At 48.1% G+C, this 20203-nt stretch overlaps 1 long non-coding RNA gene across 1 annotated transcript in view; it reads right to left on the bottom strand.

Moving 5' to 3' along the window:
- Positions 1-12166: 12166 nt before the first annotated feature.
- Positions 12167-20203, bottom strand: part of LOC116232263 (uncharacterized) — a 34108-nt gene continuing 26071 nt past the window's right edge. The window contains exons 9-15 of the long non-coding RNA XR_004167640.2: positions 17810-17892; positions 16528-16701; positions 15921-15959; positions 15079-15192; positions 14510-14656; positions 14237-14424; positions 12167-13107 (exon numbers count right to left, since the gene is read on the bottom strand). This is a non-coding gene — a long non-coding RNA (uncharacterized LOC116232263). The remainder of the gene's footprint in view (positions 13108-14236; positions 14425-14509; positions 14657-15078; positions 15193-15920; positions 15960-16527; positions 16702-17809; positions 17893-20203) is intronic.

Below are 20203 nucleotides of genomic sequence, written 5' to 3' on the forward strand. Positions count from 1 at the left end.
ACAAGCTAGAGGGCTTCAAACTGTTGAACAGGGAAGGGCTTGCTTATCAGGTTCATTCTTGATGAAAATGATTAAAAAGTAGTCACACCTGAATCTGTGGCAGATTGAGATGATGGGCAGCAGTTGGGAATGGGCAGAGCCTTCACCCCCAGCACAGCTGCACCTAGAGAGGAGGACTGTCCAGAGTAGAAACCAGGCATTATTCTCTCTTTGCTGTTTTTATGACACTTTATAACAAATGGATTAGAGACAGCCTTATTTGTGTACAATTTCTAGCACTCATATACAAATAGAGCTCCTTGTGCAGAGGAGCTACTTTCAAAACATTGTATGAAAGACAAAAAAAAAAGCCCTGGGAAATGTTTGCAGATATGACTAGCAAAGGACAAACCTGACTGTGTGACTGCACAGGCAGCTGGTTGGGATGCAAAGAATTTCCCAGTGCTGTTCCTGCAGTGCTCAGCTGCTGTTTGCTCTGGCTATAAGGAGGCCAGGCAGGTGCAAGGCACACTGCAGGACAGGGCTGAGAGCTCCAACAGCTACAGGATGCTGAGCGTGGCCTGGGGAAGCTGTGTTCTTATTTGGCAATAAATCTGCAGCGGCTGAATTGTCTGTGTGCAATTGCTTGTGTGATCACACACAAAGAGGTGTAACTCGAGTTGGCCTCGAACTTCACGAGCTCCCATTAACGTTTTCATCATCTACACACAGCAGACTGCAAAAGCCTAGTCTTTTGGAAGCCCACATTTCATTAGATGTTCTTCTTCACTGCCGTCATTACTGGCCATCTGAACAATCGTGAGGTCAAAATGAGCACTGGGATTTCTTCCTCCAGCACCAAGTGAGCAGAGAGCTCCGGTTCTGGCACGGGGTCCTTTGTCCTTCCCCTGTGGGCAGCAGGGCTTGGGAAGTGCTTAGCAAGGGGCTGCAGGAAAGGAAGGGACCTCAGCAGTAAAGAAATCCCTTCACATCTTTTACAGTAACTTCATGGCTGCAAAAGACATCCTTTCTCCCTGGTGGTTACAGACCGATTTGTAACCTCCTTCAGTTTGTCTGCCCTACCCTACATCAGCTCCCATGGTGAAGCTCCCTCTGCGGCAGCTGGCACGGTGAGGAGGGGCTCCGGGAGCCCCCAGGCAGTCCTGAGCCTGATGTGAAATGGTGGATGGCAGAACAGAGCACCCAGCTGGCTGCTCCCAGCCTCAGACATTGCCCTCTGCGGGCGCCTCTCTGCAGTTCCCACTCACAAAGTTTACCCCTTCCTAACAGAAACGCTGTGCCCCAAGCTCTAATTGTACGGAGCACCAGAAGGAAGGAAGGGGCTGAGGAGCAGCTGTTGGCATGGGACAGCCTGGGCCTAAATTGCAGAGAAAACATCCTTCAGAACAACTGAGCTGGTCTGGTGCAGCACTGCAGGACCAGAACACCTCCCTGGATCCATCACCACTGTCCTGTGCTGCATTGTGACTCAGCCCCTCCCAGCAGAGGGAGAGTTCAGATGGCCAACTGCTCACACTGCTGTGCCACAGCTCCATCCGGCAGCGTGGGGAAGGAGAGGCGGATTTCATGCACAGGCTTGAAAAAGAAGAAAAAAGGAGGAGGTTGGAGTCAGCTGAAATGTTAACGTGACAGCTCTCCTTCTGTTCGCTGTTTGGAGAAGGCCGAGCCGTGGATTGCCAACGGATAATGTCACGCAGACGTGGGTTTTCTCACTGCTTGCAGCGGAGCAGCAGTGCCAGGTGGGGATGGGACACCCAGCCCCCCCACACCCACTGCCCTGAGAGCCCTGCAAGGAGCTCCTGCACCCACGTGGAGCCTGTCTGCCATCGGGGCTGGTGCCGGAACAACAGGGGCTGCTTTCCTGCTGGATACCAGCACTGCATGGCACACAGATGTCCTCTTGCCCTGGGGACAGTAATTCTGTGCAGCGTGTTCTATGTGTGGCTCTAGTGCCCTGATAAAATGCTTCCTGCTCTGACAACTGTGTGAGCGTTGCCAAGGAAATAGCAAGGCATTCCAGGTAATTAGGCTTCAGCAGAGTTTAATCAAGGAAGCCATGGACAGTAGCAGCACCGGAGACATCCTGCAGCTGCATTGATTTCCGCTAGGAAAGGCACATCTGTGCACTGCAGCACACAGAGACAGAGATGGCATTGCAAAGCCTGGCTGCTGCACAGCTGGGGTCAGCCCGGACAATCAGTGCACAAATGGACCACTTTGTTTCTCAGAAATAAACACAGAATCTCTCTCACTCTTCTGCCACCAATGTGTTGTTGTTTTTTTTTCTGGCCTTCAGAAAGGTACGCACCTTCCTGCTTGAAGTGTGTTCCTCTCATTGGCAGCCAGAGAAATTCTGTTTCTGATCAGAAAGTTGCACAGTTTTGTTCTCTAAAGAGGAAGCACTCCAGCAGTCTGTGAATGCTTATTGCAGCAGTAGCTCAGGGGTAACCAGCACTGCTGGTGTAAATGAGTGCGTTCGGGATTTCACATTTCATACAAAGCTGTAATTCAGGGGGAAGGCTGTCCAGACTCGGCAGCAAATCCCTCTTTTTCTGTCAAACTGTATTTACTCCAGAGAGCAGGAAACGCTTTGTGTTTGCAATAGGTTTGATGGTGTATTTCCGTGCATTTAACGTATCTGTAACATGTAATTCTGAAGCCAGCACCGTGTGTGGGAAAGGAGCAGATCACAGCCCTGCATCCCAGGCCCAGCACACGTCAGTGATGCCACGCATGGCTCTGCAGGAAGCTGTGTGCACAGCGCAGTGCCAGCTCAGAGCTGCACCTCCTGTAAAGCTCTACTTCAAGCCCCCACATGTGCCTTTGGATTTCTGCTGTCTCCAAACACGCATTCAAAGCTCCAGTGGAGCAAATATTCCCCCTGAATGGAGACAAATATTCACTCCATTAAAACCCTGTTGGCTGTGAGCAGAACCATCCTTCCTGCGATGCTGAGGTTGGGATCAGTGCTGCAGGGAGCAGAGGGCTCTCAGGACCTGCAGTGTGCAGCACCCACACTGAGACTGCATTTCCTCCCCTGCTGTTCCCAAACAACCACTGGAAAGTCCCAGCTCGGTGCTGCTGAGTGGGGAAAAGGATAAAGCTAAAACTCTTCTGCAGGGGACAAAGCAGTTTCTCACCCTTCACAATCACAACCTGAGCAGACAAAAAAATGCATCCTTAGATTTTCACAGCCTGATTTTTCAAAGCCAACATTTTTGTGCACTTTCGCAGCTTCCGGATGCTGCAGCACTGCAGCTGCATGCCCAGCTGTGTCTTCCACTGAATTGATCTTAGAGAAAAGATGATTTGGCTGAAAATTCCTCTTCCCATAATGCAGTTCAGACCAAGGCCGACACTTTAATAACAGCAATGATCAATATTTAGGTATTCTGCATGTTCATTAAATAACCTGGAGGGTCACCCTTTTCAACAAACAAAATGCAGCAAGAAAAAGGAGCTGTCCTCCCTGCAGCAAACCAATAAAATTACACAGAAGTGGTCCTTCATTTCAAACAAACAGAAGATTTGTGCTTCTCTTACGTCGGAGCCTTACATCACGCTCCAGAGCTGCAGCCCAATTACTTATTTCAAATTAATTATAGTTTGTGCTGTTCACTTTTTTCCTATAGCAGCTTTCCTCAGCCCGATGTCTGCATCAAAGGAAATCATATACAAGCAGGGCCACTCCTGTGAAGCACAGGAACAGCAGCTGCCTGCCGAGGAAGATCGGGAGTTACTTTTCATTTTTCCCAACAGTGCACACACAGAGAGATCTATTTCTGTAATTGCAGGTGTAGGTCTGCCCAAAGGCTGATTTTTATGGCCACGTAGCTGCGGTCAGCACTCCTGCAGCCATTCCTTATAGGGGATTTTATGATGCTGTACCTGAGGAAGATGTTTTTCTTAACTTTTGATGGCTTACCAAATGCTAAATAACTGTGATATTTATATGCCCTTTATGTACTATTGGAGAGGAACAGTGAAGTTATATACAAACATGAGTGGCAGATTAAGGGTGAATAGGGGAAATCCTCCTCATGATACAAGAACAAGGATCAGATCAAATGAAATATCTTGCAGTGGTTTGAAAACAAACAAAAGGAAATACGTATGATTGCATTTTGAAGTCATTGCCATAGAATGCATGGAGGCACACCAAGTGTGAAGGTGTCCAGAAAACAAGCAGACAAATCCCTGGCAAAAAGGCTGTCATGGGGTGCTGTGTGCAGAGGTGCAGGTGAAGGCTGGGAAGCTGGGTAAGAACTGCTGAGTTCTCATTCTGTCCTTCTGATGTGCTTTAATGACCATTCTCTGAGCCACGACTGTGAGGGTTGGAGCTTGAGGATGACCTTTCCCAGCTCTCCTTGTACACCACAGCCCAAGCCGTGGCTTTACAGCATTTCAGATCGTGCACTCTGAAGTTTCAGTTCCTGGAGCCACTTACATAATAGCAATGTGCAACTTAACCTCTGCTGCCTAATTAGAAGAAACAGACATCACTTTACAGCAAAAACCCAGCTCTGAAGAGACCAGACCATGCAGTGCACACGGCCCCAGGCAGAGCACGTGGCTGTATTGGCAGTGCTGGGGGCGGATGGAGCTGTGTGCAGTGCCTGCAGTGCAGCTGTGATGCAGGCTCGCTCAGGGCACCCACACGTGCTGCAGGGGTTCACACTGTGTGCACGGCCATCTTGGGCAGCCTGCATGCCCCTAGCTTACAGACCCCTGCACAGAGTATTTCTGGGCACACGCACTGTGCAGGGGTCACCTTTCCCTTTGTAGCAAACCACGTCTTCTCTTGGATACCAGGCTTTGCAGTTTTGCCTTAATAATATATATAACAATAAACGACCTTCTTTTGATTTCAGCTCCTTGGCATTAATACAATCCAATTTTACCTCATTTCAGTTGGAGTTCAAGTTCTTTGGAAAACAGTGTTTCAGACCACGAAAGTTTTGATAGCCAGAGCACGTTTCTTATTCCCGAGAAGTGATGGACCAACAGTGGATGTCAAAGGCAATAAAAGCTGTCGAATCTCATAGTCTTTAGCGTAGACATGTAACCCTATGGACAAGAGAGCATGTTAACTCGCTGAAGTCTTAACCTCCTCGGTCTTGATGCAGAGACATTCGCTTTCAGTCTGCATTACCAGCAACTGATAGACATGTCTCGAAATTGTTCATCAGAGAGCATAATGGTGTCTGCAGAAGGCCAACCTTGGGAGATCTTTAGCTACAGCTTTCATTCCATTGTCATCTCTTGTAAATTTGTCTCATCAAGTCTCCATTAATGAGTTAGAGGCAAGCCCTGTTCAATAAAAAGTGAGTTTGGCAGTAAGTAATTAACTGTGAAATCCTCAGTGCACACTGTGCTGGTCAAGATGCCGCACCACAGTCTGAGGATGAGCCCGACATTCCTTGTTGGATACCACAGAAGTTTGTTAGGGACTCGTACTGAACTATCTGCTGAGTTTTGCTATGCTGAGACGTAAGGCTCAGAGGCTGAAGGCATCATCCAGTGTCCTTCCAGCTCCACCAAGCCTCTGTCAGAGGGTGATGACACATCTGCTCTTCTCAAAGGCGCATGGAAATGGGTGGTTAAGCAGTGCTACTCCATAAAAATCTCTTAATTACTATTCTTCTGCTGTCTTGAAAATGTCACCCAAATGTCACTTTTCAATATAACAATTACTTCCATCTAGGGATTGGATCACCTCTGTTGCTCAAGGTGAGCGTGGTAATGTTGCATCTCTGCCTTGCTGGGATTGTAGCATTGGCACTCAGAGTAAAAGAATATGTAAAGAAATCAGGGTTGAGTCCCACGTCTCTCCCAGATCGTATTTTTTGTCTAATACACGTGCATCCTCCTGAGATGAAGAGAGAGGTGTATCCCTTGGAAGGCTGGGCTGCTTTATGTCCCAGTTTGTGTCTCTGCAGAGCTGCTTGGCCGCGTGCGCTCTGCCCTCGCACTGCGTGCTGTGCGCTGCCAGCTGAGCTCCCATGGACTGCGGCTGCTGGGACCCCCTGCTCTGCCCCTGTCCAGTCTGTGGTTGACAGGAGATGGGACAATGTTCCCTGTCAAAGAAATTTTGTTACATCCACTTCGTCGTAACGCCTAAAGGAAAACAACAGATCAGATTTCGTTGAGGAGACTTTAAAAATCACCACGGTACTTTCAAAAAGCCATAATCAATCCAGCCATGGGCATTTCTATAAACCTACTTAAATGCATTGATCAAAAGCCGATTTTTAACTCAAAAGTATGTCTGAAGCATATATTGCATTGGAGTTCTTGTTATTGCTATGGCAAGGCTTCCCAGACGAGGACAGCAGCTCAGTACAGCCAACCTGCAAATATCTGCTGCTCTTTGCAAGCCTATGCTTGCCCTTGAGACACAACTGCTGGAGGACTCTGTGCTGCTCATCCACATCATCTGAAGTGTACCTGAGTCCCAGGATGCCCACAGGTCTTTGAAAGGCCCAATTCCTATTTGCTCTTCCCAGCCCGGTAAGCACCCAAGCGATGTGTTGGGCTGGTGCTCCTAAGGGTATGGCTGCACACACTGGAGATCTGCACCCTGCTTCTGTATTAAGGTTTTGAGAAAGGAAAATATCACCAGGTGAAACACCTACAACTGGTTCATACTGTTTCTTTCTGTTTTCTGGGGCTGGATTTTTTTTTTTTTTTTTTGGGGGGGGGGGGGGGTGGGGATGAGAGGGCAGGGGGTGTATTATTTGGTATTGCTTTCTGGGTTACTTATGCAATAACGTTGACTAACAAAAGCTCTCTGAAGATGCAAAAATCCTTTGGAAGTACAAATGAATCACACTTCACAACATCCCCCTAAAGTCACAATAATTATTCTGAATTTTAAAGTACGACTTAAAAGAACAAATCCAGATTCTACAGGCAGCCTCGATGTGGTCAAGGAAAGAGGAAGGATCAGTGATATCTCATAGCATGATTTGATCTAGCTCTGCATCTTTGCAGCACAGCTCTGCTTCACAGAATCACGGGGTGTAGCCACGAACAAGATGGCACAGAGCACACTTCTCCTTTAGCACCATCTCCCCAGGATACGCCTCCTGGTAACTCCTGCATGCACGATTTCTGACGGATTAGAGACCAGAGATGCACCCATTGTATCTCTGGGTGCATTGCCCATTCAGACCACTGCCAGCACTGCTCTGTACAGGGGCTGTACAGCACATCAGGGCCATCACGTCCCAGCACAGCGTGGTCCCATGGGCTGCTCCCAGTGCTCCAGTAGTGCCTGGCACAGAGGGACCTGAATGGGTCAAACCAAGCAAAAGTATTGTGTTTGTGCCTCAAAGAATGGAGCAAATACATCACCACCTTTACCACTGCAGCAGCTTTGAGCTGCTAAATAAATTGGGAGTGACGCATGGTACAGGAAACACGTTTTATCAGGTCTACACTGCTTATGCCAGTGCCCAGCTGTGAAGTATGGCAGGAGCATCCAGTGGAGCTGAGAACAGATCACTAACATGATTTTAAACTAAAGAAAACAAAAAAAGGACTCATGTAAAATCACATAAAGAAGAAAAAGCAGCCACTATGTATCACTTAGGAGATCTCCAAAGGAATCTTTCTGGAAGCGCAATCAGAACAGTTTAAGACACATTTTTATATGAAGTGTGTGAGAGCACTGTGTGAAAGCCTGTATGGAAGCACCAGCTTAAAGGTGGGTATTTCTCAGTGCACGTGCTGAGAAGATGCTGGTACAGGAGGGGGGTTTCCTAATGTAAGGTCCCAGGGATTTGTATGAAGGCAGAGCCTGGACTCACTCATTTGTGCCAACTGCCCGAGCCCCATCCTGCAGTGACTGTTTGCACTCTGTGTATTTAGTTCTGAATCCAGATCGTGCTGGCCAAGTCATTGCTGTGAAGAGATAGAAATGTGCCTTGTGTTAATGTGCACCCAGACTTCAAGTTTCTTACCAAGAGATCCCTGCAACCACACTTCAATACCAACGGGAGCAAACATTCCACAGTTCTTCAAAGTTAACCTTTCCCAGTTAATATTCTCATAATTGCCTTTATCAAATAACTGTACTTAAACGCTGTGGCAGCAATAATCTTTTACCATGGCACATTGGAAATGCACAGCACTGTGCTGGTGTGCAGTGTGTTTCATCCAGCTGGCACAGAGCAGCAGCACCACAGCTCATGGCTGAGAGTGACATGTTTCTGCAAATACCATCCATGTGACCCTCTGCCATTTTACAGATATACCATAACAAGCTCTGCTCCTGGGAAACGTTCCCATGTTTATTTCACTCCTCCTAGTTACAACTTCAAATATCTTTCTTTTTTCCCTACATCTTCTGCCTCTGCTTCTCCATGCTTTGCACAGCATCATCCTGTCTGTGCTGTGGCATCTGATCCATGAGTGCAATCCCTCCTGTGGGCGCAGCCTGCAGAGCCTCCCGAGTGCTCCAGAGGAACAGACAGCAGTGAGGGCTGGGGGAGAGCTGAGCTCCCACACGGCAGTCAGTACCATTCTGGTTTGGAAGGCTGCCAGCTCAGCGCTGCCAATCGCGTTCTTGGCGTCAGACAGTCCCCTGCCCTGCAGTGGGATTCTGGCTGTGAGCACAGAGCTGGGATCCCAGTGCAGCATGACGTGGGGAAACAGGCCTGTTGACAGTGGTGAGAAACACAAACTGTCCCAGTGCTGGTGCTGCTCCCCCCATAAAGCCCCGGACAGCACCTGGCTCTGAAGCTGGAGCCAACACCTCCAGCCTGGCCCCAGAGCAGCTGTCCTGGGATGTTCCTGGCCCAGACCCAGGCATGTCCCAGCAATGGGGGCTCACATGCCCCTACCTGCTGCCACCACCACTGCCCAGGCACAGAAACCTTCGGGTACTGCTGCCCCAGCCCGACAGACCAGCTGTACCTGGGCACTCACTTGTCCTGTAGCCAAGAATCTGTCAGCTCTCTGAAGTGAGTTATTTCCATAAGCTTAGTGCCAGCTCTGCAAAGGTACAGTTTTAGTTACTGCAGGGTCTCTGAAACATGAACCCAACAAATCACCCCAAGGCCCATTCAGGTGGGTTTCTGTATGTAGGCAGTTGTTGGTGGAGTGCTGCTCCCTCCAGCCCTTCGCCCCTGGGTGAGGACCACACACGTTCCTGGCAGCGGTGCTGGTGCTGCCCCATGCAGATCTGAGCCCCATGCCTTGTGTCCCCTCCCAGCAGGGACTCTGCCATCAGTGTGCACGAGGGGTGGGCTGGGTCAGGCTGCTCAGCAGGCAGGCTGTTGGCTGAGAAAAATCTCATTAACTGAGAAACCTCCCAAACTGTCATGTCTCAGGGTCACTAGTGCTTTCCATCACAACCACTTTCTCTGTCTCAGCAGGAGAAGCGTGCTGTGCTCCCAGGTATCTCCTTATCAGAGGGGATAGCAGAGCTCCATCGACCCATGTCTGGGTCTTTATAACTGCAGATCTGAGCCCTTTGGCATCACCAGGGCAGCCACCAGCCGTAGACCAAAACACCTGCATGTTAGTTAGACTGACTTGTGACACCCAACAGGGAAACTAAAAAGTCAGATCTGTGCCAGACTTTACCATTCTACCCTCCAATTATCACACAGTTCCTCACGTTCAGACTCAGTAGTGGCAGAAATGAAATAAGTCGATTCACAGAAACATGTTTCTGTGACCCCACAAAATACGCTGCCAGCTATACATAGAAAAGTAACCCCCAAATGGTATCCATAGAAAATCATCAAAAGCTCATACTTCCAGTCCAAGATGATCAAAAAACTTTCCAAGATCCCAAGGAGATATGAGGAATGGGAAAACAGAACCAACTGCTTTCGAGCCAGTGCTCATTTCCTTGCAGCGTGATACGAAGCAGCTCCTCACTGCTGCTTCAGAGCAAAAATTGATTCTAACGTTGGCAGCTCCCAGCACAGCTGAGCTGCACAGCACATGGCACCACGGCACAGTTACCATATGGAAATGATGAATGAATATGAAGAGGAAGGAGCAGAAGAAGTAATTTTCCTGTTGCCTTGAGGTGAAAGGGAAGCGTGGCACGGGCAGCCACCAACCTCCATTCAGGGCCAGAGCACAGACCAGAAATCTTTGTGCAGTGCATCTTAGATGAGGCAACAGATAGCTGGGAGCTACACCTACAGAACTCTCTGTATGGGCTTCAGTCTCCTCTGGCTGAAACCCCCAACACTTCTGTGTTGTTTTGCTCTTTCATCCTATGAAATCTGTGCTGCTAGCAGTTATGGTAAGCACAGAACATTCTTTCCATCAGCACGGCAAACAGGACACGTGTAAGAGCAACTCAAATATTGGTCATCTACCTCAAAAGAGTACAGGAGACTTCTGACACAGCATTGTGCAGAGGGGCAGTGGTCCCTCAGCAGAAGCCATGCAGTGGGTTAAGGAATGAATTTTAGGTTTAAATTAAGTTGACTCAGAGAAGTCCCCAGACCTTGAGTGCATATGTGGTGCACTGCCATCCTTTCAACCAGAAAAGCAGGAGTAGGAATAGAGTTCCAAACTGTCAGCCATGCTGTCCTGCAGCCTGAATGTGCCACTGCTTCCACAGCTTTCGGCACTGCTTGGTCCATAGGAAACCAGGAGGGACCGCAAACAATGCCTTCAGCAGAGCTGTGGGAAATATTTGTTTATAAAATCAGAGGGCATCCTGGCTGTAAAACCTGGAGGCATTCCCACACGTTGACCTCCAGCCCAGCCCCAGGCCACCTTTTTGCAGAGGAAAGCAACCACACTGCAGATTGCACTTCTCCATGGCAATGCCTTCTGCACTGTAGCAATCAAAAGGTGGAGAAAAATGCTGCCTCGCTCTGCCTTCTGCACCCTCTCCATTATTTACTCACACTGTGACTAATTTCTCTCCAAGAGCCAACATGATGAACACTGCTGGGTCCAAACTTCCATTGCTTGAAATTGCTTCTCAGCCACTTGAAAAGAGGAGTGCAAGGGAGAATGACTTCTATTGCTCAATCCATCTTCAGACAAGAAACCCACCACCCAATCACTATTTATCTTACCCAGGTAAATGGCAACATCTATCTGCTTCTTCCTGATGCTGCAATGAAGCGATGGTGGGCACAGGGCCATTCATTACAGGGAAGGCTGCCTGCATGCAAGCAAAACAGGAGAGAGGGACAGCAGGAGCAACAGCAGTGAGCCAACGGCTCAACTCCGTCTGCAAACAGCCTCAATCAACCTTGTAAATCTGACCATCCGAAAAAGATATTTGTTTAACAGTGTACTGATGTGGGATTCTGGCTGTTCAGAGCACAGAATTTCCTGTTGTGAAATAACACCCCACAGGGGATCACATCTGCATGTCAGGTGCTGTGTTGAATGAGTTTCATTCCCATCCAACAGCTACAGAAAACTGATTGGGATTCATGTGTGACTTACAGATCTGAGGCACTGTGAAGAGCTTTGCCATCATAGCAGTGGTTGGTTTTAATGGATGCAATTGTGCTAAACCTCCCCATATCATCTCAGGAGTTAGCAAACGTGGCACTCAGTGCAGGAGAGCAGCGGTAGCAGCACACATATCACTGTAATTGCATCATTCCAGAGCAAAAAAGCATCACAGTTCCCAGAAGACAGAATGTGAAATTCAGATCAGAAATAGGTGATTTCTGCACAGGAATGAAGGAAGAGTTTACCCAGCTCCTCCCCAGCAGCAGCTCGGAGCTCCAGCCAGAAGGCTGCATGCAGACAGGGAGCCCTCAGCTCTCAGAGGTTTCCTTTTGCTGCAGTTCATCCCTGAGTCAGTGGAAGAGTAACTTCCATCCCCAGCTATTGCTCTTTGCAGCACTCTCTTTTACTGAAGTTAAAAGCAATGCAGAAATTCGGTGCTCTTTCTGAAGAGGAGGGGGCTGCTTTGAAAAACAGTGGGGTATGTTCAGCTGGGGGGAGATGACTTCAAGGATCTGAGAGCAGAGTGAGCCAGTAACAGGGATGACACTTACTGCTGCCCTGCAAGGAACTGACACAACAAGGGGAGCTGCTCCTTCCATTCCACGTGCTGCACTACACACCTCAACCCTTGCCTGGCCCAAGGGCCATTTAGAGGTGCTTCATTATTTATGCTGTAAATTGATTTAAGATGAAATTAATTATACATACTCAGCCCAAACTAATCACAGCGTTGCAGAAGCACCTCTTCTGAATGGCCTTCCCAAGCTGCTGCTCTTCAGCACACAGCTCTGGGCAGAGCCTCACCAGAGACAGACCCACAGCTCCCAAGGTCCTGGGGGGGACCGTGGCCATGGGGCTGGGGAGCTCTGCCACCTCTGCCCCTGCAGGAAGGCAATGTGCAGCCCTGGCTCCTGCACTGTAAACAAAGTGGGAGACGAGGGAGGGACTGCAGGCTATGCAAAGGGGAGCAGCAGTGCAGCAAATGAACTGGGAACGGGGAACATCACACCTGGCTGAGAGACACCCAAGGAAGGAGAAAGAAGAGAAATAATTGCATTCAACAGTTTGCTCAATGCTTGGCTGCATTCGGGACCGTTTCCCATAAAGTTTCGTGTAACATCTGTAATTTTTGCGTTTATATTCGAAATGCTTTTCCAAGTGGTTGCGGTTTGTTTGCATGGGCTTTGATTCTTTCTACTGTGAATCCATCATTTGCCCCCAGCTGAGATTAATAATGGCATTTTATCACACCACATGTACTCAGCAGCCTAGGGGAACACTCCGATTCGTTGTTTTTTCTCTACTCTCCCATTAAATGCTTCATCAGTTCTTATAATGTAAAAAGTATATCAGAAGCCAAAGTAGCATTTAGCACATTATCATGCTTTCCATTCCCTGGGATGAATCAAAGTATTGATTTTGGCTATTTTTGTGGCAGGAGGTTTGCTTGAACTCCCATTGAAGTCACATGGAGGACCCCAAAGGACTTCGCTGCCCTGGATGTGGTGAACAGTTGTCCAGAAACTTCTTACCAGGACTGATCTCCTTTGTAGGGCTAAGACATTTTCAGTAGCAAATTAGATTTTCGAGTTGGATTTTCAGAGAAGTCTCCAACACAGGTAAGCTTTGGTTTGATATGGCCTTGTAACACCAGTAATCCTAAAAGGGTTAAAGGAGGAAAAGAGAAGGAGTGAGGTGGTGCCTCTGAGCTGCCCCGTGGCCTTGTTAGTGATATGTTGTGCAGGAGCTTGAGGAAAAGCCCCCAGCAAGCTGAAAAATGGCTTTGTTGCCATCTGTGCACTGCAAACAGTCCATATGATGTATGATTTATTAAGTGTCACAGCACACTTGAAAAGGCTTTTAATTTCGACAACCTGCTGAAGGAGGGAAATGCCTGATCAGGATGGCAATGGGCCTCCAGGCAGAGCTGCTCTGGGATAACAGGGAGGATGCAGGCTGGCATGCTGCATGTAAGGGCAAGGAAAGGCAGCTCACAGCAACAGTGCGGGGCAGAGTTATAACCCATAGGGTAAAGAACAAGATGAGCAGGAAGTAAAGAACTTGGAATAACAGCAGAGAAGCATGAGAGAGGCTGCCTTAGCAGCAATAGAGTTATAGACCCTAGAACACCCCAAAGATTTGAGAGGGGAGGTGAGTGTGCATGCTGGTCAGCAGGCTGTGGTTGTTTGCCTCCAAACACTCTCTAGCCAGGAATATCACCGATGGAATTTCTACAGCATTCAAAACTTTGGGTCCATAATTCACACGCTGCACTATGTAAATGTCCAGTTACTGAATATGTCTATTGTGTATTACAATGGAAAACATTTTCAATAATGGAAAGACAACAGAGTGGATTAAACAGAAAATCCCAGAGAAGGACAAGCACCACTCCTATCAGAAGGGATGCATTTGGAAATCACAGCCCTCTGTGTCAGCTTCAAAGGTACCGAAATCTATGATTCACCGATCAAGTTGTCATCACCTCGAAGGTTAGGCGGCGGCCCACAGGGCGTAGCCAAGGTGAGTTATACATTTCTCAAGGGGAAATAAATAGTAAAGGAAGTCAAATCTCAAGGAGGGTTGGGGCAGGGAAGGGGGTAGGTTAGGGTTAGGCCATGGCAGGGAGGGAATGTGCTGGAGGGGGAAATGAGCTCATTGCTGCCAAAATACAAGGCACAGCGCAACGCCTGAGCAAGGTGCCACACAGCTCCCTAATCGGGCTCACGAGTAGAGCTCAACAAGCAAAGCCTGAATAAAATTAACATACAAATACAATGAAAATCACCAAAGTGTTCCGAGTGCCCCCTGTGAGGATGAAGGATGGCTGAATGGCTCCCAGGTGCTCCTGTGCAGGCTCCAGTGCTGCAGCAGAGACGACATGGATACAACTGGTGATGGCTGTGAGATGGAAGGTTTGCAGGGATTTCTGAGGGCAGGATCAGAATTCAAATCACTCCTGGCAGTTGTGGAGAGCTGTGAAATCAGTAGATGAAAGGTAACAAAGGTAGTAACCAAAGAGTTACTGAAAAAGGGAGAATCAGACGCAGAGAAACCACACCTGGCAGAGCAGCAGGACGGCGGGAGGGCTTCTTCCACATCTGAATACCAGACAGCAGGTGATAACTTGTCTCACCTGCAGAAGGGCTGGTCACCAAACAAAGGCAGGAAGCAGCTTCTGGAGATTGCCAGCTTCATCAGTAACACACTAGAAAAAAAAAAAAAAATCCCCAGTTAACTGTCATCTTTGTGACTAGGAATGCTGCCTCATCCCTGGTGCCTGATCCCAGCGATGCTTCCCCTCACTCAGTGCTGTCTCCTATTTGCAGAAGAAGGCTCTGGGGGAGGCAGCAACCTGGGGAGGCTCCAAGCCAGCCCTGCCTGGGGGTCCACACACCCATCCCTTCTTCCTTGGGTCAGCCCAAGCAGCCCTAGGTGTTACCCAGTCCTCATGTGGCCCCCCTGCCCCCTCTCAGCAGTGGAACAGAGGAAACAGGAAGAAACTGAAGCGAAAGATCTATTATTAGCAAAATACATAACAAAAGCATTTCAGTTTATTCACTTCTAGCATCCCATTATCAAAACACCCATAGTCACTCTCAGCCCTTAATATGGTTGAAATTATCTTACCTTTCCTGTCCATTACTCTCGGTGACAAGCTAGCAGTACAAATGCCCCACTGCTCCAGGATAAATATACTTCCTGTACAGATTAGGCTAGATGACATAGTGCAAGCAAACATATCTGTGAAAGAAGAGACATGCTAATCTATAAAGATTTAGATGAAGGAAGGAGCCATCAATCTGTCAGGAGTTATCAGTTTGTTTTTCTCCCTGTGTTACTCCAGAGATTTCTTTTTATGCCATTTCCCCTTGCTGCTCAGTAGATTACGCATAAATAGCAGCTAGAACACCATTTTTCCTTAAAAAAAAAAGGGGGGGATTTACCAAAAAGTGCATTGATATCCCAAGTGTGGGAGAATGTAGTGAATAAGAAGAAACCTCTTCTTTGAAGCCTCACTTTTCCAATTAGGAATGCTTTTACTATTTACTTAGCAATAAGAAGAAAGGGAGAAGAGACAAAAACAGCATTCCAGCACTGAGCTGAGAGCTGCATCCCTGCTCAGGAAAGCATGCTGGAGGTGATGTGCCACTGGTGGGAACTGCAGGACTGCCTGGGGATGGAGAGCCAGGTTCCAAACTGGAGTTCTGCACGACTGAAGATTCAGAGGCTTCCAAACAAGCGGAGTCATACCTCAGTCTACAGAAAATACAATGGGTTATTACAGCTGTTATAACACTCTGTGAATGACCCGAGCATTGTAACAGCAAGCCTCTGGCAGAACTTTCCTTTTCTCCTGGCTCACATTAGCTCTATGAACATAGGCAGCTCTGCAGGATGGAGCCACCCACCACCAGCTAAAAAACAACAGCGTTCAAAACAAATGGTCTTCGCTGCTGATGGTGACTTACCTGGAAAGAAGCCAGTGTTCAATTCAGCCCAAGTTTACCCTTTAGGCAATAGAAAAACACAGGAGACGTTAGCTGGGAAACTCACATTACCTGTGCTAGAAAAAGATACGTTCTATTTATTGCATTATGCTGCTTTGAAACTGCCTTTTCCTGCATGTGTTAAGTAAGTGACGATTCACATCATGTTTTCTTTAATGAATGAGATGGAAATGCCTTCCATTCCTACATAAATTAGAAGCATTTATATTCTAAACAACTGAGTAATTATTTGCTAAATTATAACGATGTGGCTCCAGCCCAACCGGTGTCAATAGGATTACTTGTGTGAGTGATTACTTGGCGATGTGATTAAGGGGTCACTCACTAATGGCAAATGAGAGCGGTTGGAGAACACTGCTATCATAGTCCCACAGTGCTTTGAAATTGATGGCCAGTTTTTCACCATTGTTTTCCACACAGATGCAGGGAGATCTCCCAACTCAGGGCGTTCCTGTGCAGCACAGACAGTGCTTCCCACGAGCCCCAGGACTGGCCGGGCAGCAGCCATGGGCGCAGCGCTGAGCACTGCATTCCCATGGGGAGGAACAGCCGCAGCACACCAATGTACCCTGTTCAGGTGGGAGCTCACAGAAGCCCAGCAGGCCAGCAGTGGCTCCCGCTTCCTAGCAGCAAACCAAGAGGGCAGCAGGCATACAGTGAGGAGTGCTGGCATCGTGCTGCGTCTGTAGGACACTCCTCCCCTCCATCCTCCTCAGAACATCTGTGCACTGAAATCCTGGTGCTACATTACAGGAGAGAGTGAAAAGTAACAATACGTCCTCTGAAGCTTTTGAATGCAGGACTGATTGCACACATTTGATTTTGGCTGAGGCACTCTGAGGTTTGTAGGATGTGTTTCGCAGCTTCTCCGCAGCCGGAGCCTGCGGCATTGCACACCCCCTGCACCAGGCTGTCTGTCCAGCATTGACTCCAAGCAGAAAGAGCCTTCTTCAGTCCCAAACAATTCCTCTCGGCATCATGGAATTCCTATAAATCTCTCACCCACACACTGGCCAACCCCCAACTCACTCGGCTTGCAAAATCTGAGATCAAAGACCAAAGTGCAACAGCCCTAGGCAACAGAAAGCACCTCCACACAGCAAGTACCAATGCTACCAAAACAGATAGTTGCAAAAATAGGAGAATAACGCCTGCATCTCTGTGAATATCTTAAGGCAACCAATAAATCATAAGGATATGACGGAACAGACATAGATACTCGTTTATAGGGTGTGCCACATCATTCCCCACCTGCCTGCATGCAGGACATGAACGCAGGTACAGTGAGGCAGTAAACATTCCTGAAGGAGTTGGAGGGCCGTTGCCCAGTCGTAAAGAAAAGGAGCTGCAAATAGAACAACAAAGACAGGACTCATTATTCAAGGAGAAACAGGTCAGAGTCCCACTTGGTGAAAGCTGTGAGCACTGCCTCTCGCCTAAGGGAGCTATCTCAAGAGGAAAACTGGAAAGGAGCAGCTCTCTGTGAGGAGGGAGAACAATAATGGTCGCATTACATCTCTCCACACCGTTATCAGGCACCCCGGACTCAGGAAGTGCTTTCCCACTCAGGCACTTAGAGGCAGTCCCAGCCAGCTCCGGGATTCAATTTACAGGGTATTAGGATGTTTGTGTATCGTTAAGGACCACTTGACCACAGATCCATTCTAATAGAGAGTAAACTGAGAGCAGCAGTAAGAAACTGCTGGAAGGCTGATGGGCAGATGAATCAGCAAGGAGGATAATGAAGCGGCGATCAATTTCCCCATATCTTTAAGGAGCTCTGAGCTCTGTCCTGCTTGCAGGCAGGGGCTGCTCCTCCCCAGCCCTTCCGTCCCCAGTCCACCACCGACCTTTTGTCCATGCCCTTCTCATCACCGCCAGTCTGAGTTCATCAGCTCAGTTCGTCAGCCCCGTCCCTCTGAGTATTCCCTTCCTGAAGGGAAATATAATGCATTTAACATGTCAGATGTGCTCTTTCATGCACAGCCTCAGCTCGTCACTAATAAAATACATTTGACTCTGCTGGCTTGGTCCCTGTGTGCTCCATGCTGTATTGAATCTAAGATACAGATTCTCATCACTCTTCTTTAGCTGGAAACAGCCATGTGCAATCTCACTGAGGCCTTCCAGACCCCAGGCACATCCATGAGGAAGAGCAGCACTGGGCAACCATGGGATGCTGTCGGGTCTCAGCGCCAGTCCCAGATGCCCCATATCTCATGGAGCCACCTGCAGAGCGGCTGCTCCTGGCCTTTGCTGTAGGTGAGTAGTTTGGTTTCTTGTTCTGTTGTTTTTGTTGTTGCTGTTTTTTTAAGACAGATACAGACTACAAGAGATTTGTCCCAAGCAGACAGAAGGTCTTTCACCACCTCCTGAGAATCACCAGCCAGAAAATTCAGCACCTTCTGCAGCTTCTCAATGGCAAATTCCTTTCTAATACAAAGTTAAAAACAGCCTCTGAAATGCAAATAACCCAGCCACCTACACAGGATGATTTATGCCATGCCATCTTTTTCATGCAAATAAATTAGAAGAAGAAAATGTAACTTCGAATGAACAGCATTGTATAAAAAAGACTGACATTGTTCTGCAGAACTCAGTGCAATGTGCTTCTGCCACTGATGCTGGAGGTTTCACCCCCCTGAACGTGCAGAAAGAGATTTTGATTAATCTTGATTTTCATTTGTATACAAATCACTTTACGGCTTCAGGCACATCAGGAAACGACAGGTACTTTTGTTTCTTTCCATTGGTGTCATTTCGTGTTGAAAGTTTGACTCTCAATGAGCGTTTGAAGCAGCAGAAGGAAACCAGGAGGCTTTCTTAGTAAGAAATCAGCAGGGACAAAGCCCCCACATGGTGCAGAGCTGGGCCTGGAGCAGCTGCACAGCAGTGTGCTGGGGGGGCTTTGGTGGGCAGCTGTGGGAATGGCAGCCATGCAAGGAAAAGGCCTTTGGAAAGAGTGGGAGCTGAGGGGTGCACGGAGGGATGTGCTGAACAAACCAACAGCAGCACAAACCAGCACAGTACCAAGACCAGCATTTGGTTACTCTTTGTTCCAGCAGCAATAATTGCAGAATGGCTTCTCTGAAGGGGCTGCCACAGAACAGAACCTGCAGGAGAGAACTGCAGCCCTTGGATGCTTCCTGCAACAGACGGCTTAGCTGTCTCACAGCTCACGTTGGTGTTGGGTTCTTGTTCTGCTCCATTAGACTTTATCAAATGAAGGGGAAGAATCTATCTGGATAAACTGAGTGGATGCAGTGGTACCAGATGGGGTGCGATGCACTCTGCTCAGCCACCTCCCAACGCCAGCCCTAACCCAGCCCTGCAGCACAGCAGCTGCTGCGTCATGCAGCGTGAGTTGGACCCGAGCTCAGGGAGAGGAAGCACAGAGCTGGTTCCCACTGCCGTGTGAGCAGGCAGGGGCACAGAGCCCAGCTATAAATAACACCAAGCAGGGGACATCAGCCCCAGCACAAGGAGAAATGCCAGTGCTTCCTCAAAGGGATGACCTGCAGAGTGCATAAATCCCAGCACAGTGACACCACCCCGAGCCCCATTAATAGCAAGGTCTTGTCCTGAGCTGCCAGGCTGTCACAAAGCACTTCCAGCTCAAGGACACCCCGTTAAGGCACCCAGCCACACCAAACGGAGCAGGGAGGAAGGCAGCCTCGAGCTGATGTGTTACAGACAGCTTGTGTGCTGTGCCTGGAAGGACCTCAGGTCTAACATCCACATAAATCGCTGCCAGCAGCTTATAAAACCCAGGGATTGATCTAAAGGCTCTTCAAAGTATGCTTTAAATCGCAGATTTCATCCAAGTAAAGAGATGGACCCTAGTTTTATTTTTATTAATATTCATAGCAGCAAGAAAGGACTGCACTATTAAAAAGCAACAGCTATGTATAAATGAACAGATCATTCCTAAACTGAGGTCATTCCTCCTGGTAACGATAAGGCCCTGTCAGGTAATCATAATCCTCACAGAAAAACATTCTGCTTTCACTGCTGTCCTCTGAGATAGTAAATCTGAGAGGATCTGTCTGGGTCTTAATATATAATTCCTCTTTACCAGGATTGATCTTCTAAAATGGAGGACTGGAGGACTTGTCTTCTCATTTCTTCTTTTCTCTGAATTCTCATTGGCAAAGCCTCAAATCAGCTTAGGGTTGTTCTGCCCATCTCCCAGCATGTGTGTTTTTGCAGGAAGGAGAAGCCTTCAAACAGAACAATTTCATAAG

Source organism: Phasianus colchicus, chromosome 15 (genome assembly GCF_987193195.1).
Source record: "Phasianus colchicus chromosome 15, bPhaCol1.hap1.1, whole genome shotgun sequence".
NCBI classification, from domain to species: Eukaryota; Metazoa; Chordata; class Aves; order Galliformes; family Phasianidae; genus Phasianus; species Phasianus colchicus.